The 14,891-nt window shown below is 38.7% G+C and overlaps 1 protein-coding gene across 1 annotated transcript in view; it reads left to right on the top strand.

The window, feature by feature from the left end:
- Positions 1-653: 653 nt before the first annotated feature.
- Positions 654-14,891, top strand: part of TRIQK (triple QxxK/R motif containing) — a 66,493-nt gene continuing 52,255 nt past the window's right edge. The window contains exon 1 of the mRNA XM_088177195.1: positions 654-759. The gene's annotated coding sequence lies outside the window, so the exon portion shown is untranslated. The remainder of the gene's footprint in view (positions 760-14,891) is intronic.

The raw sequence follows: 14,891 nt of genomic DNA, 5'->3' as shown, positions 1-14,891 counted from the left end.
CTTCCAAAGTGAAAAGGAATAAATACAGAGGTAAACAAATGCAATCTTTTTTCTGTGTATCTTTCTTTACAGGGGAGCGCAATACTTGATTATCAAGTGCCATTTTGCAGGAACCAAAGCATGAACTTGCAATATTAATTAGTAAACTGTTCTGAGAGTCAGTGGCTTGCTTCTTGCACAGAAGTAAAAGAATTATCTGTTGCAGAAGACCCAGCATCATCTCAAGGTAGACAAAGAATTATCTTTGGATAATTGGAGTTCATAATTTTCCATGTGTTTTATTTTTGGGACTTTGAATTTAAGTTCCCATTTGGCTTGTGATGAGCGAGGATGATGGGGAGCAGGAACTAGGAAGATTTTTACGGTCCCTTCAAACTTAAACCACCCCCCTATGATTCAACAACGTGAAAGGGGCCAATTGTTTTTTGCCCTACATGTCTGGAGCAGCACTTCTGGCACAGGCAAGAAACATAGCGGTAAAAAGTGAGCGCAGGACGTGAGCGAGGTATGCTGCAACACTCCGTGGCTGGGCTTCCAGCCTGCCCCAAAGCATCTTTCCTGAAAACCCTGCAGCACAACCCGGACGCCAGGGCCGACCCGCAGCCACCCCGCCGCCACAAGCGCCGCGGGGCCGGGGCGCGGCGGGCGGGACCGGGAGGCGGGGACGCTCGGGCAGGAGGTGGCGGGAGCCCCGCTAGCACAGGAAGTCGCCCCGGCGAGGGAGGAGGGAGGAGGCGGAGCTCTGCCGCTCGGCCCGAGGTACCGCGCCGCGTCCCGGGGTGGGCGAGCGGCCGCGGCCGCGGGGCCCGAGCGGGCGCTGCCCCGGCCCCGGGCCCTCCCGCGCCGCGGGGCCGCCGCCATTGGCCCGCGGGCAGGCAGGACTCGCGCCGGCGGCGCGCGCGCCCGGCCCGCTGACCGCCGCGGGGCCGCACTGCCATTGGCCGGCGGGCAGCGCGCGGCCTCGCGATTGGCCGGAGAGCGCTGCCAATCCGGGAGGCCCCGCCCCCGGCCGCGGGCAGGAGGGGCTGGGGTGGGAGAGGGTCGGTGGTGCTGCCGCCATTTTGGGCGTGGGCGGGAATATCTGCTGTCCTGAGGTCGCGGTTGATATTCTGTTTCGCTGTATGAGACTCCTCGACTGCCAGGGCTGCTTTTCCGTGCTCGGAGAAGTACGACCCTCCTCTGGCAGCAAAACTGGAGGGAAACAAACGCCTCAGCAGGGTGTCCTCGGCGGAGCTGTGTTCGAGGCCTGGCCTGGGCATGCCAGCGGGACCGAAGGTTTCGATGCCTCCATGGGAGGATGGCTCATGGTTCTCCTTCGTGAGCAGGACTGTTCACATGCTGCCCGCCCTTGCGGTGTGGTTGGGTGTTTGTGCAGAACTTGTCTTGTATGAGGTGTTAGGTGTTAGGGTGTCTGGAGCTGGACAATCCGCTGCTCTGTGTGTGCTGACCCCCCACGTGCCCTGGGACTGGGCCGTGTAGTGCTGCTGGATGTGTTCGGCCGGGTGTGCAGTAAATATGATCCAAGCCGGAGTGTTGAGCTGGCTATGTTTGCCTTACAGGTGTGATGTGTTCCGGGTACATTGGACTCCTTTGTGCTCTGTGCAGAGTGCTCTGATCATGCCTGTGCTCAGAAAATCCTGGACAGAAATATATGAGAATATGTGAGCTGCAAAAATTTCTAAATGTGAAGTGTTGGCAGGGGATTCTCTGCCACTGTTCATGTGGTTCTCAAGCTGCTCCACCTTCCATCAGCCCACACAGTTACAAGGACAGATCATAGTATCAGAAACCCCCTCTGAAAGAGCTTATGGTGTAATTGGGCTATATATACAGCACACACCTTCACACTCAGTAATTCAATTGCGTGTCATAGGTTTTGAGTTCCTTCCTGTTGGAGCCCAGACTCATTCCTAAAGAGCTAATCGAATGGAAAGGTACCTGCTATTAAAGATCTATTGAGTTCTAATGCAGTCTTTGCTACTGATATGTGATTTCTATAGTAGACAACTGTTAAGAGGTGTTTAAGAGATGCACAAAATTCTACAAATCCGGGGAAAATTGAGCTGTTTCTTAAGTACTGCTGTTTGGCATGTCTCCTTGGCTGAATCACTTTACTCTTCGGTACAAAATGGGCTGGGGACAAACCATTGTTCAAAAAATAGCTTGTCTGCTTGCCTAAAGAAAAATTTGGCCAGTTTTTTTTTGTTGACATGATTATCTTTCTTTATGCATTAATACAATTTACCCTCTAGGACTTCTTTTCTGCCATTGTGAAAGTTGGAAAGATGTAAGTCTACCTCAGATATATTTTATGTCTTCTAGCTAAACCTGGTTGACCAGGAATAGATGAGCACAAGTAGATGACCTCAAGAGGTTCATCAGCAATCTTGGGAATTTTGTGAATTTGATTTATGTAGCCAAGAAGAGATTACTGCAATGTTCTACAACTGACTTCTTATTGTGCTTAAAATAGTCTTTTGTATCTGCAAAAACAATATAGAAAATACTTTTTCAATGCAAATGTGGGAGCTCTTCAGACATCTAGATTTTGAAAGATTACTTCAAATCAGATTACTAAAGCAGAGATGCCTGTTAACTGAGGCAAAGTTCCTCATGTATTTAGCTTTAAGTCTTATATTGAGTTTCCTACAAAGTCATATATGTGGCTTTCATAAAGTCATATAAACAGGACTGCTTTCCATTTCGTATACAAGCAACTGAGTTCCAGAGTTTATTACTGCATCACATTGAATGGCCAGGATTTTTTCATTTGTCTTTCCTTAAGAACATACTTTAGAGAAAGGTAATATGCAAGGATATACATACTTCCTTTGTAAAATTGGGAGTAAAGGCAGTATCTTGATTACTACTTTGTGTTGTTGGTTATGTTTTTTTTCCATTAATTTGAACTATGCAGAGTAAGTTTATATGCACTGAAGGATACTACGCTCACTCCTGCTGTTTCTGGATTTTGTAGTAATTGCTGTTAGACTCTGAAGCCTCTTCAGATAAGGAAGCCAGTTTGTGTGCCAGTTTGAAAATCTTTTACCTCACTATTGGTGTTCTAGTAAAGGAGTAATAGTCATGTAAGCTGTAGTATTGACCTTTGGTGCCGTCCAGGGTATCTTTAGGATTTACTTAATTAAAATACTTTAGCCAAATTCCTGCAGCGCAGTCTAAAGCGCATCTGAAGGCCAGTGTACTTCATGGCAGTAGCTACAGAAAATATCCAGTTCTAGTAGACCCTATGTAGAAAATAACACAAGGTTGTTTTCTTTGGTTTATATTTTTGTAGCACAGTGAAGATACTGTCCTTGCATCTTTCTGTGAAATTTGTTTCTCTAGACCATGAATTAGTTTTGGTTAGATAATTTTAAATACCTTTCAAAATGAATTGGTACCATCAAGACTAGTTACTGTTAATTGCGGTTCGAATTTTAGAGTTTCTGTGAGATCTTTATCATAACTAGGAAGTTGTTGGCTTTTTCCCTTTTGGGATATTTCCATATTAATCTAAATTCTTCATTAAGCAAGGCAAGCTGTGAATTACAGGAGAGGATAGGAGTTGGGCTGATGTTACAAAATGGGATTGCCCATTAAAAAACCTAAACCGGTTTAATCTCATTGTGGGGAGCCGAGTCAGTCCGTTAAGTACTTGTGAAGAATAAATGAATTACTATGTTTGCACGTTATATGTGAAGAGAATGCAACATAGATGATGGTAAGATGTAGACAAAGAAGCCAGTGATTTCCATTTGCAGTAGAAGTCTCCCCCAGTCCTCCAACTCTTATACAGTACTACTGTTGTAATGCAGTTACTCCTGGGAAACAGGAGTGTGAAAGTCAATGTTTTCTGACCCAAACTCTGCCTTAAATTTTTCTGCTCTTGTGGATTTTTTCATTTGCTTGCAGGTTTATTTGGATTGAGGGAAAAATGTGAAGAGATTTACTGAATAAATACTAGCTGATCATTTTTCAAAATAAAAGATGAAGTGCTTTTCATTGAATGGCTATCCTCATTCCAACTGAAGTCTGCAATGATTAAATATTAAAATGATCCATGGTTTAAATTAATATAAAAAATTTTCAGGAGATTATTACAAAGATTAACATTTTTAATGTTTTAATAGTCCCATAGTTTATCAATCACTGGCACTGTGAAACTGCTTTTAGTTAACAAACCTGATGGATCCCATATATCACTGCAGTATTATGTACAACATAAACCTTGTGGTATGGTTGGTAGAGGAGACAAAGAAACAGTGTCTCTTATAGCTCTTTAATAATCAGGTTTATTCTTGAAGTATTTTTTGACACACAAAATGAGCAGGTCTCCATTTTTTTTTCTCCATTTGAAAAGAAAATAGGACAGATAGTTCAAGAAAAACTGTGGTGTTTGCTGTAGAGGAAGGAGCTGCTGTTTCATGTAATGGCAAATGTAGATGGTCACTGGTATGGCTGTGAAGAATAAAAAGTTATTGTGTGTGTGTTTTCAAATAGAACTTGCATTAATGCAGCTTTAATATTGCAGAATTATCTACAACAGCCTATGGTTCCTGATACATTTTTATTCTACAGAATTATTTTGAAGGTCATGGGAAAATGTCATGGAATCCCAGGTGCTTTTATATCACTAGCTGTGCACAGATCCCCCTGTAATCAGTGAGTTGAGTAAATACTTGAGACATTCCTGACATGGACTGTGCTAATTCCTTTGTTTCTCACTTGTTTTGTGTTTTTTTTAGCCACAGGGCTAAAAATCAGCATTAGTGATTTTTAAAGTTGGATTCTGCCTTTCTGAACACACACTGCAGTAATACAGTGGAGCTCTGCACAATACAGTTTATTGTGCCCTGAGATTTTTTTTTCAGTTTTAAATATAGTTCATGCATCATCAAAATATTGTTCATTCATGTGTTATGATTGTTCTTGTCATTATCTTTCACTCAGTATGTTTTACAATCAAAAAAGAGGCAGAATTGAGAAGAAAGGCTGATGAATTAGCCAAAGTAAACCCAGAAGGGTTTGTAAAGAAGGATTGGAGATAGGAAAGGAACGATGCAGTAGGAATCCAGGGCTAGACATTGAGCTGGTAAAATGAATAAATAGAGAAAGACTGTTCTGACAGCAGAAACTTAGGATGGCGAAGTCCAAGCAGAAAGGACAAATGTGAGAGGGGAAAAGAGCAAATGTTGGCAGCAGGTTGGTGTTGGGAATGATAGTTGGAAAGTTAAAATCCAGAGGACAAGCTGAAGCACACCATTTTCTGCCCAAGTTTGTTATCACTTATTAATGCTGTTATTTCTAGTATTAGGTAAGACAACAAATTGAAAATGGGGTTGCACTGTCTGTAGTTGGTTGCTGTTTACCAGAAAGCTATATTAATCCTCATGTATATCTATTGAAATAAAATAAACAGTGGAACAAAATAACAACGTTTTATGTCATGAACTGTTTTGTTTTTTTTATATTGGGGAAACAGATTGGGTTGAAAATGTAGTAGATTTTGAAGTCTCAATTGATTTCTCCACGGCTGTACTGTGTGGTGTAAATGAAGAAAAGGTTAAGTTTACCCATGATAATTCCCTCTCACATTTACATTATCAATCAGCCTTTGTAGCTTTTTGTGCTTTTATCTATTGTGTTTTCATTGTAATCTTTACATATGAAGTTCTCAATTCTACAAACTCTTGTGCTGAAATTTATTCACAAATGGCTCTAACAGATGTACTCTAGAAGCCTTAAATGCTGTAGTTTTAGATGGTGCCAGCTGGTCGATTCTCCCCACCCCTCAAATTGCAGTCTGTATGGAGGAGCTGGCAGTACCTACACCTCAGTTCACTTCCCTCACCTGAACTCACATTTCTTTTAGGGTGCTGTGTGCTGATGTGGAGGCTTGGAATCGGATCCTGGGTCCTGGGCACAGAACATAACTCCTTTTATTGTCCTTTCTTACAGCCTCCTAAAACGTGGCAGGAGATTAAGCACCTGGGTCAGCAACATCTTAAAGCATCTCAGACACCCAGAGTTTGTTGATGAGACTCCCCTGTAGTTTTAAGTTGAACATGTTTAAAACTCTTTAAAATTACCTATATTTTCAATTTGTCACTGTACAAAGTCAGCGTGGAGGACATTTCCGAGCTTGGCTTTACCGTATCACCATCTCTGCTTAAACTCTTGACTTTTGTCTACTTTTAAAAGTGATCATACCTAAAAGCTTATATTAAAAACCATAGATCTTTCATTCATATAATATGTATGCTGTAGAAATTGTTCAGTAGGCAGAGTGTTGCTCTCATTGTGTGAGGAGCTGGTTACACTGCTTCCAATTAAGATTTTACTGCTAGACCAGTTTTCTATTACGCTCTTGCCAAAAGGAAATTGTTAACCTGAAGCAGTGGATTACTTGTTTTGTTTTTGTGTCTTGGCTGTCAAACTGAAAGCACACTATTTATATAGCTAATATTTAAATTTGGTTAGGTCCTTGATTTACTGTTATTTAACTAAAATTAATTTTAAAATTAGAACTGTACAGTAACAATAAAATGGATAAAGAGCTGGTGAGCTGCCAGCACTCAGAAATAATGGCTGGGAGCCTCTGGCAATGGTTGAGAACTTGTGGGGACTTCTCCCAGCATTTGCATAGTGTGTGATGTGCCTGCTGTATTGGTCAGTTTTCTGTGTGTAAACATACGAGCAATAGTGGCAAATGATGAATAGTTCAGTGATAGCTGTATTGGTGAAGAAAGGATGAAGCTGAGATCATGGTAACATGAGTCTGTTAGGATGCAGTTTGTTTGCACATGTCAAGGAACGAGGAATGCTGGATGTGTGTGCCGAATAGAAAATTTTTATCCAAAGTTGTGGCTGAGGGAAGACTTAGAGGTTTGTGAGGAAGATCCTGTAGACAAAGGGCATTCAAATGCCAGGGCATAGTCAAGAAGGACTCTGGTGCTGCTGAGGAGACAAGAGGTAAGAGCATAGTTTAAATAATAAAACCAGTGCAGGACTGTTGCATCTAGTTTTATTTCTATGGAAAACATGTGCTGAAAAATTTGAAAGCTTTATGAAGGTCCTGAAAGACACAAAATTAGTTCTGTTAGTAGAACTGCCCTTGGGAGGTGGGTTTGAGCTTGGGTTCACACCGTGGTGTTTCTGACCACACATCTGCCTTGCCTCAGCCAGCTCTGTTAGCTCTCCCTCCCACCCTCGTGCATACTATACTGTTTAGTGTCCTAGGCAAGAATATGCTGAATCTGTCTGAATTTGTCATTTCTTTCCTTTGCAGAGGACATGAAAAGCATTGTTTCTATTTTATTGTATATATGTATGTATATATGCAGCATGGAAAGACTTCGAGACTATTGTTTTTTTTCAACACATATGAGTATTATTTTAACGGAACTGCTAAGAATTGCAACAACTAATAGTTTACTGCTTTGGTTTTTTTTTAATTCTGAAATCATGAAATGGTAAAAGCAAGGGTGGATGTTGCTCTCCTTGGAATTTTTTTACATGCTATTTAATTTATGAATGAATCTTTCTATAATTTGGAGTGAAAAGGTTAATAAAACGTTCTTAAATTGATGCTTACTTTTTATTCTGAAAGATAGGATAATTTGAAAGCTGGGTTATTTTGGTATCTTTTTGTGTATGCAAAGCTACAGACCAACAGGCTAAACAGGAAGTGTATTCTGGAAAAAATATTATAGAGACAAAACCTATTGAAAAAAACTTGAAACTGTTTTCATTTAAAGTATACCAGTGGGGTTAAATAATACTAATAACTTCTGTTAGAGTAACAGATCATAATAATTTAAAACTAAAGTTCCCAGCACACTTGCTAATATCTTTTATGGCTTCATTAAAATACATCTGAAGTAATTTACAGAGCAAAGCTTCTGGGTGAATTCTTCCAGTTCTGCTTGGGAAGAGTGCCTGTTTGTCTTCATGCATGTTTATACAGACCCATGGAAATTATGATGTAAATGTGGATGCCGTACTAAAACATAGCCATATATGCAGAGTAAAGAATTCAAAGCATTTGTGTTCTGTCATTTATTACACACGAGTAATGTATATTGTATAGGCTTGGTACAATTCTGTATCCTGACCATAGAAGGACACTATAGAATATGTACTCTACCTTGAGGGGACCTTGAAGGGGAGGGAATAATGTATGTAGGAAAAAGCTCAGGGTGATGACTCCCTGACCAAACTTGTCTCCTTTCTGGTTTTGAGCCTTCACGTTTACGCACTGTCATTACTGGAAATAGTGAAGAGCTGGAAGGGTGTTTGCCCTGTAGTATACTGTTACACATTTTTATTTACTTACCTTATTAAAATAAATATATACGTCAGTGTGGAAACAACTGGGACAGCTGTAAAACTGAGTGTGGGGGATAAAGTCTTCTGAAAGGTAAAAGAGGAGGCAGGTTAACTTCATTTTCAGAGTTGACCAGCTCTCCTTAAACTTAGTTACAGAGCTGTACAGCTTTTGGTGCAGTAGTGGCCAGACTGTGCAACTGTAGCAGGAAGAGAACAGACCTACAGTTTCTTGTGTTGGTGTGTTACTAAGAAAACCAATCTGAACTCATTTTACTGTATGCTCTAGAAGGTTTCTCGTTGTATGTCACCTACAAGGATAGATTTCAGGCAGTGCAATCACCTTCTCCTAATAAAACTTTATGGCAGAAGCACACATTCTGCTTTGAGTCTAGCCAAGGGCATGTATAAACTGCTCATCCTGGTTTGTCACCCCAGGACACCCCTAGTGCATAGAGAGATGCACTCAGGAAATTTCAGCAAATGGAGTGGATTGTCATCTGCCATTTTATCTCAGGTTAGGTTCCTTAAGAAATGCTTGCAAACCATTTTTCAAATTATGTCTTTTAGCAGTCTTAAAACTATTCTATTTGTGACTGGTTTGTAGTATAGGAATCACTCATCAGAGGCCAGAAAAGGCCAACCTTTAACACATCAGAATCCAGTATCTTAAAAAAATGTGCCATCCCCTAAAGCAGCCACCCATCAAAATATGTTTAATTTTGTATTTCACTAGTATTTTTATGGTAAATAGAATTTCACTCATACTGAATGACTCAAAACAAAAGGAGTACTTTTTTTTTAATGTGTTTCCTTTCAGTGTCATCCTTTCTTTTGGCATTCTTCAGGATGATGAACCCTGAAGCAAAATCTCTGACACACATCTGCACGCTATTCAGGAGCAGAGGGAAGAGATGAAGATGCAGTCTCCTTCCACCCTGTTCCCATTAGTGGGAAGAGCCATGAAAGGAGCCCAAACAGGCATTTGCGCAAATAGTTTCATCCAAAATCTTCATCTGTTCACATGATGTTCTGTTTCAACTGATACTTTTCTGCTGGTTGGTGATTTTTCATTTTGCTGCCTTTCTTCCCAGCGGCACTCCACAATTTTTTCTGCCTTAAAATCAGGCAAGGAAAGTTTACCAGATTTTCTGATGGTTACCAAAACTTATTTTTTCATTTGTTGCATATAAAGGTTTCAGCCTGATTTTGATCCATTCATTTAATTCAATCTTCGTTCAAGGTTCAGATTGTAGATAGATATCAATGATCTTATGCTTGCCTTTTTGCCCAAATACAGCATAAAGCTCCCAAAGAGATGGTATCATGTAAGCTATTACTTTATTCTTTATCTTAAAAATCATTCCTTTAATGGGATCTCTAGGTAGTTTGCAGGAGAGCCAAGTCTTGAGTAATTTAGATAAAATCTGCAGAGTGAGCTTGGCCTATTGTTTTGAATTACTTTGGAAACTACTGAGCTGATGTTATTTACGCCATATTAAACTTTTCACCCAGTTATGGCCTAATCTTTCAAAACCAAGTAGGACTTGGTTTTGTAAATGCTGCTGTTAACATCTGTGGGTCTATGTTCACTAAGCCTGACTATTAAGCTCATTATTAAGTGTTGTAGGGCTGAACTTTACATATTATCTGTTAACACTAAGTTAGCTACTGGTTATCTACTGTTTTTTGTCTCAATTTTAAAGAAAGAAAGTACAGAAAAATATTGTGTTAAGGCTGATGGAATGCATGTCAGCTTTATGTTCTGATCTTTATGGGGAAGATCTGTGTCTGGAAGCAGACCTGTGCCATGTGTTCTGTGGAGACCCTGCTTGATCAGGGATGTTGGACCAGATGACCCACTGTGGTCTCTGCCAGTCTGACCGATTCTGTGATTACCCTGTCTTTAGTCAGCTGTTGAATAATGGAGGAAAACGTAGATACAAAACCCACCAAATTAAATCTCCTTATACTTCATGTTTCTTTTGCCTGGTGATGAGACTAGGTGATTTTCTTTTTAAAGCTGAGTTGCTTTCCTAAAATGCCTAATATGGCATGTGAAGCAAAAAAAAAAGGCATAAAACTATTTTTCTTTTTTTGTAGATCAGCCGATTTAATACTTACTGAGCTGCAGTAGCTTCAGAGAAAGGAAAAAAATGCTCATTAGTTCTGAATGCTAGATGGAAAGATTACCCTTTAAGTCCTTTTGAACACCACGTTTAGTAATGGAACTAATAATTCAGTTTTGCTGAAGTGTTACGATTAGGTTTATGTGGACTGAAGTATTATTTTCTGCTGTCATTTGTAGAGTGCTTTCAACTTTTGCAAGCTTGCTCAGGGTAAGAAGAGAAGCAATCATTAGGCTATAAATATGGTGACCAGTTTTGGCAATTACTGGGACTTGAAGTTGTGTGATGGGACATTGTGTTATGCTACAGTGAAATATGTTACAGAGAGGCACATTTGTCTACCTCCCAGCTTTGTGCCTGCATGGCATATTTGTGGCTGTTTTCTCTTCTGGTTTTCATTTTTTAAGATAATTTTATTTGCCGAGAGTTGGTTTTCTGCTTGAATGATAGATGTATTTAAGGAAAGTGGATATCAATATTAGAATTAATGGAGAAAAATTAAGCTGGGACTTAGCCTTACATACTTTAAAAGGGTTTCGGTTTTTTTATAAGTAATGTGAGAGCATGAAAAGAAAAATTCCAGCAGTTTCAAACCGTCTTGTTTTGAGTTATTGTTTTAAAAACCTATTGTTTTTAAATAATTTACTCTAAGATCTTGTGTTTTTAGTAGTCATTAGGTAAGGCAAGCGAAAAGAAAGGCACCATAGAAACAAAAACATGATAAATATGAAATTGCTACCTTTTCTAGTTTTTTGTGTACGTGAATAATTTCAGAAGTTATGATATTTATTTTCAATAAGGATCATTATCGCATTTTGCAGTATTGAAAACTTTGTAATATACTGTTCTCTGGATGGTTAAGATGGATATACTAAAGGGAAGGATAATCCCTAAATACTTCTTCTCACTTCAGGAAGAAATCAGAATTTCATTTACATCAAAAATGAGCTTAAGCTTAAAAATCTACAAATGAGAAATTAACAAGTATATATAATTAAAGCATTCAGACTTATAGCAAGGCAATGACTTGTGGCTCTGCCAGGAAAGAAGTAGCATTTAGGAAAAAGAGAATTTTTGTCAGTTCCCAAAACTAAAGACGGCAGAATAGAGGGCTGAATTTCTCATTTAAAGGAGGGAAAGAAGTCACTCTCCCCTTGCTGTAAGACCTAGGAGGGCAAAACAGTCTTTGAGATTTTGGAGTAAGACTTCAGTAAAACCATACTCTATTGAATTTAAGAATGGCAACTTCATAACGTACTGGAAGTGAAGTGCTTAGGCAGATTTAGCTGATTTTGAAATTGAAGGTCTTTGACTTCTAGCTTTATACCTGTTACTTAAATTCGTCCTTCATCAAAGGAAATGAGTGCTGAAGGGGTATGTGGTGGGGATCAAAGAGGGAGTAAAATTGCTGCGATTTAACTGAACTGCAAAAGTTACTGAGACAGAGCAAATAACTGTTTCTTGTTGCTGCTCTTGACTCGATGAACTTTTAACTTTTGAGGCAGAGAGCTGTTCTTCACTCTGTTTTGTGTGGTGGTGGTGGTGGAGATGTCCTCCCTGCACCTCATGCCACAGAGGTGTCTGTGCAGCGTCTGCAGGCACTCCCAGGAAAGCTGTCTCCATCCTTGCTGGATCTGCCTCTGGACAGTGGGGTGGTCTGAGTGTCTGTTCTGCGGTTTTTAACTCATTTCTGCCATAGTCACATATCCTTCCCACTCCCCCCAAAAATGTTTAGACAGACTCTCTTATTTTGAAGAATGTTATTCTGAAATACTGCATATGGTGTCATTTATTGTGTAATTTTCTTTTAGCAGAGATTACTCTTCCCTCTGTGAAGTACTACATTTTGAACTGTCTGGCATGGCAGAAATGAAACACGTGTATGCTTTTTTTTTTCTTTATGAACTTCTTTAAGGATATTTTCTTAATACATCAGTGCCATCACAGATTCATAAAAATGGGGGGGGGGGGGGAAGCTCCTCTTTGAACATTTGGAATTTTAAATTTGTTAGGTTGAAGATCTGTCTTCATATTAGATTGAATATATGTTTCATGCATGCTGTACCTCTGCTCATCTCTGAAGTAAGTAGGAAATCTTGCTCTGAAGGCATAACATCCTGATAATGAAAATTAAATGTAAGGGGCATAGAATCACTACAGTTAGAAATATTCTTCTGCAAAATTTCCTATTTTTTATAACAAGAATGACACCAATAGCTAAATAGATCTCTTCTGTGTAAGTACTGCTTTTGTAAGTTGTTTTTTTTTATAAGTGTTTTGGCCTACTACATTTTCATCCTGTAGAAGCAGAGACAAACTGTACTCTTCTGAGAATGGAAGGAACCTTTTAACATTTTTAGTAGCCTATTTTTGCTTAAGAAAGCAATTTTACATAAATATGAAGTCCTTTTAAAAAAATCTTATTCAGGTTTTGCTACCCTTGAAATATTCAGTTTTTCTAGGTGTGAGTACATTTAAGGATAATCTTTTCAGCTCTTCAGATGTTTAAAAACATTTTATGTTTAGCAAAAGCATGTAGACTCTTCACTAGATGAGAAAATGTAAATATTTGAGTGTAAATAATCCCACCAAACTTTAGGCACTCTGAGGAAGTTTAGGAACATAATGGGAAAGCAAGACTTCCAGAGGTGATTTGGATTCCTTACCATTGCATTTCTTTTTTCCCCCATTGCAAAGGGAGTGGAGATGGCCTCCTACGTAGCTTGTGTGTCTCAGTTTCGTTCCTGAAATTTAGTGAAACTAATTTGGGATGTTGAAGTTAGTTTTTCAGAATATATTGCCTTAGGATTTTGAAACATTCATGGGAATATGCTTAAAATTGCTATGAACTATTACCTGTTTATTACTTTTGTTAAATAAATGCAAATCTAATTTCATGCAGCTTGTAGGTACTGTGTAGCTAAAAAAACAACTGAGCAGCTCCTTTCCCTAGAGTGCAGAGGTACTAATTGGAAGTAACAACGTGTGTTTTCTTCCTAGTGCTTACATAAAGCTATGAAGCAGCCTGATATATGTCTGAGTAAAAGTTGTAGTTCCTGTCTTGTTTGAATCTTGGGATCTAGTACAGTGTTTTTTGTCCTTGTATAGAACGTTGAAATTACTTTAATATCTGTTCTGACTGGAGTTATGGATCCTGTGTTTTTGATTAATTTTCCTAAATTTAATTAAATTTAAATCACCTCTGCTGCTTTCAAGGTTAAATTAAGTAAAGAAGTATTACATTCCTTTTATTAACAGAAAAATAAATAAATCCCCAGATAAAGCAGAGATAGATTCTGCAAGAAGCAGAGGGGAGGGGCTTCTTTCCTTTAAAATAATAGTCTCATTCTTTGAGAGAGACTTTGCAGAGGAATGGAAGACTGTAAGGCTTACAAAAGAACATGAATGTGTTTTGTTTGTAAAAGTTTTTTTTTAGGTAATAATAGTAGTAAAGATTTTAAAATTCTTTTTCTTGGGTACAGTGTGCTTAAATAATTAATCTACATTATTTTAGCAATTTTGGCTGCAGGCTGTTTCCACTGCTGTGTAGATAGGCCTAAGTTAATATACTTCAGCAGTACAATGACAAAAAAACCACAATTGTGATAACCAACACAACAATTTCCAAAATACCTTTATACAGATGGCTCCCCACTTTTAAATTTAGTGCTACCAGTTCTTTGGGATAACTTGATAACTTTGCAGATGATCTGATGTGCTCCTTGAGTTTTACCTGACGAGGACAAAAGGCTATATATGCTCTCTTGTAGCTTGTAAATGTTTTAATATCTACTAGATACTAAACTATCAGCTGTGGAGTTAACTGGAAAAAACCAGTTCTTTCAGTGATACCAGTAAGTTTTCGTAGCATCTTTGAATCATGTTTAAAACTACTCGATTTATTAGTTCATAATAAACAAAAACAAACCAGCAAAACAAACAAAAAAGGAGTTATGTTTAAGGTAGATATCTATTTGCAATTAAAGATGAGGAACTTCTGCATGTATACAGATGCCAAAGACATGGTCCAGTAGCTTTACATTCTGGACTGGTTGTTTTCTGTCCTAAAGTTTTACTTGCTTTTCTCTCAGCTGACTAATTACATTTTAGCTACAAAACCAGTAATTTCATTGAATATTTCTTTAATGTGCCCACTGTTAACTTACTGTTGGAGAGTGCAAACATGCTATCAGATATCACTGGTAAGAATGTTTGTACACATGCAGGTAGATATGCATGTCTTTTGAGTGTTTACTGATTTATATTTTAAGGCTTATCACTGTTACTAATAATTTATATTGCACCAATAATGTACAAAGTGCAGTGTCTGTATATATAGATCCTAGTCTTATTTTTATTTGAAGTCATTCATAGTAAGTTTCTATTTCATTAAAGTAATTGCTTTAGTTTTTTTTAAATTGGTGTAGAAAATGCTAT

This window comes from Sturnus vulgaris, chromosome 1, assembly GCF_052056855.1.
Source record: "Sturnus vulgaris isolate bStuVul1 chromosome 1, bStuVul1.hap1, whole genome shotgun sequence".
Classification (NCBI taxonomy): domain Eukaryota; kingdom Metazoa; phylum Chordata; class Aves; order Passeriformes; family Sturnidae; genus Sturnus; species Sturnus vulgaris.
This window is presented reverse-complemented; position numbering and strand designations above follow the sequence as displayed.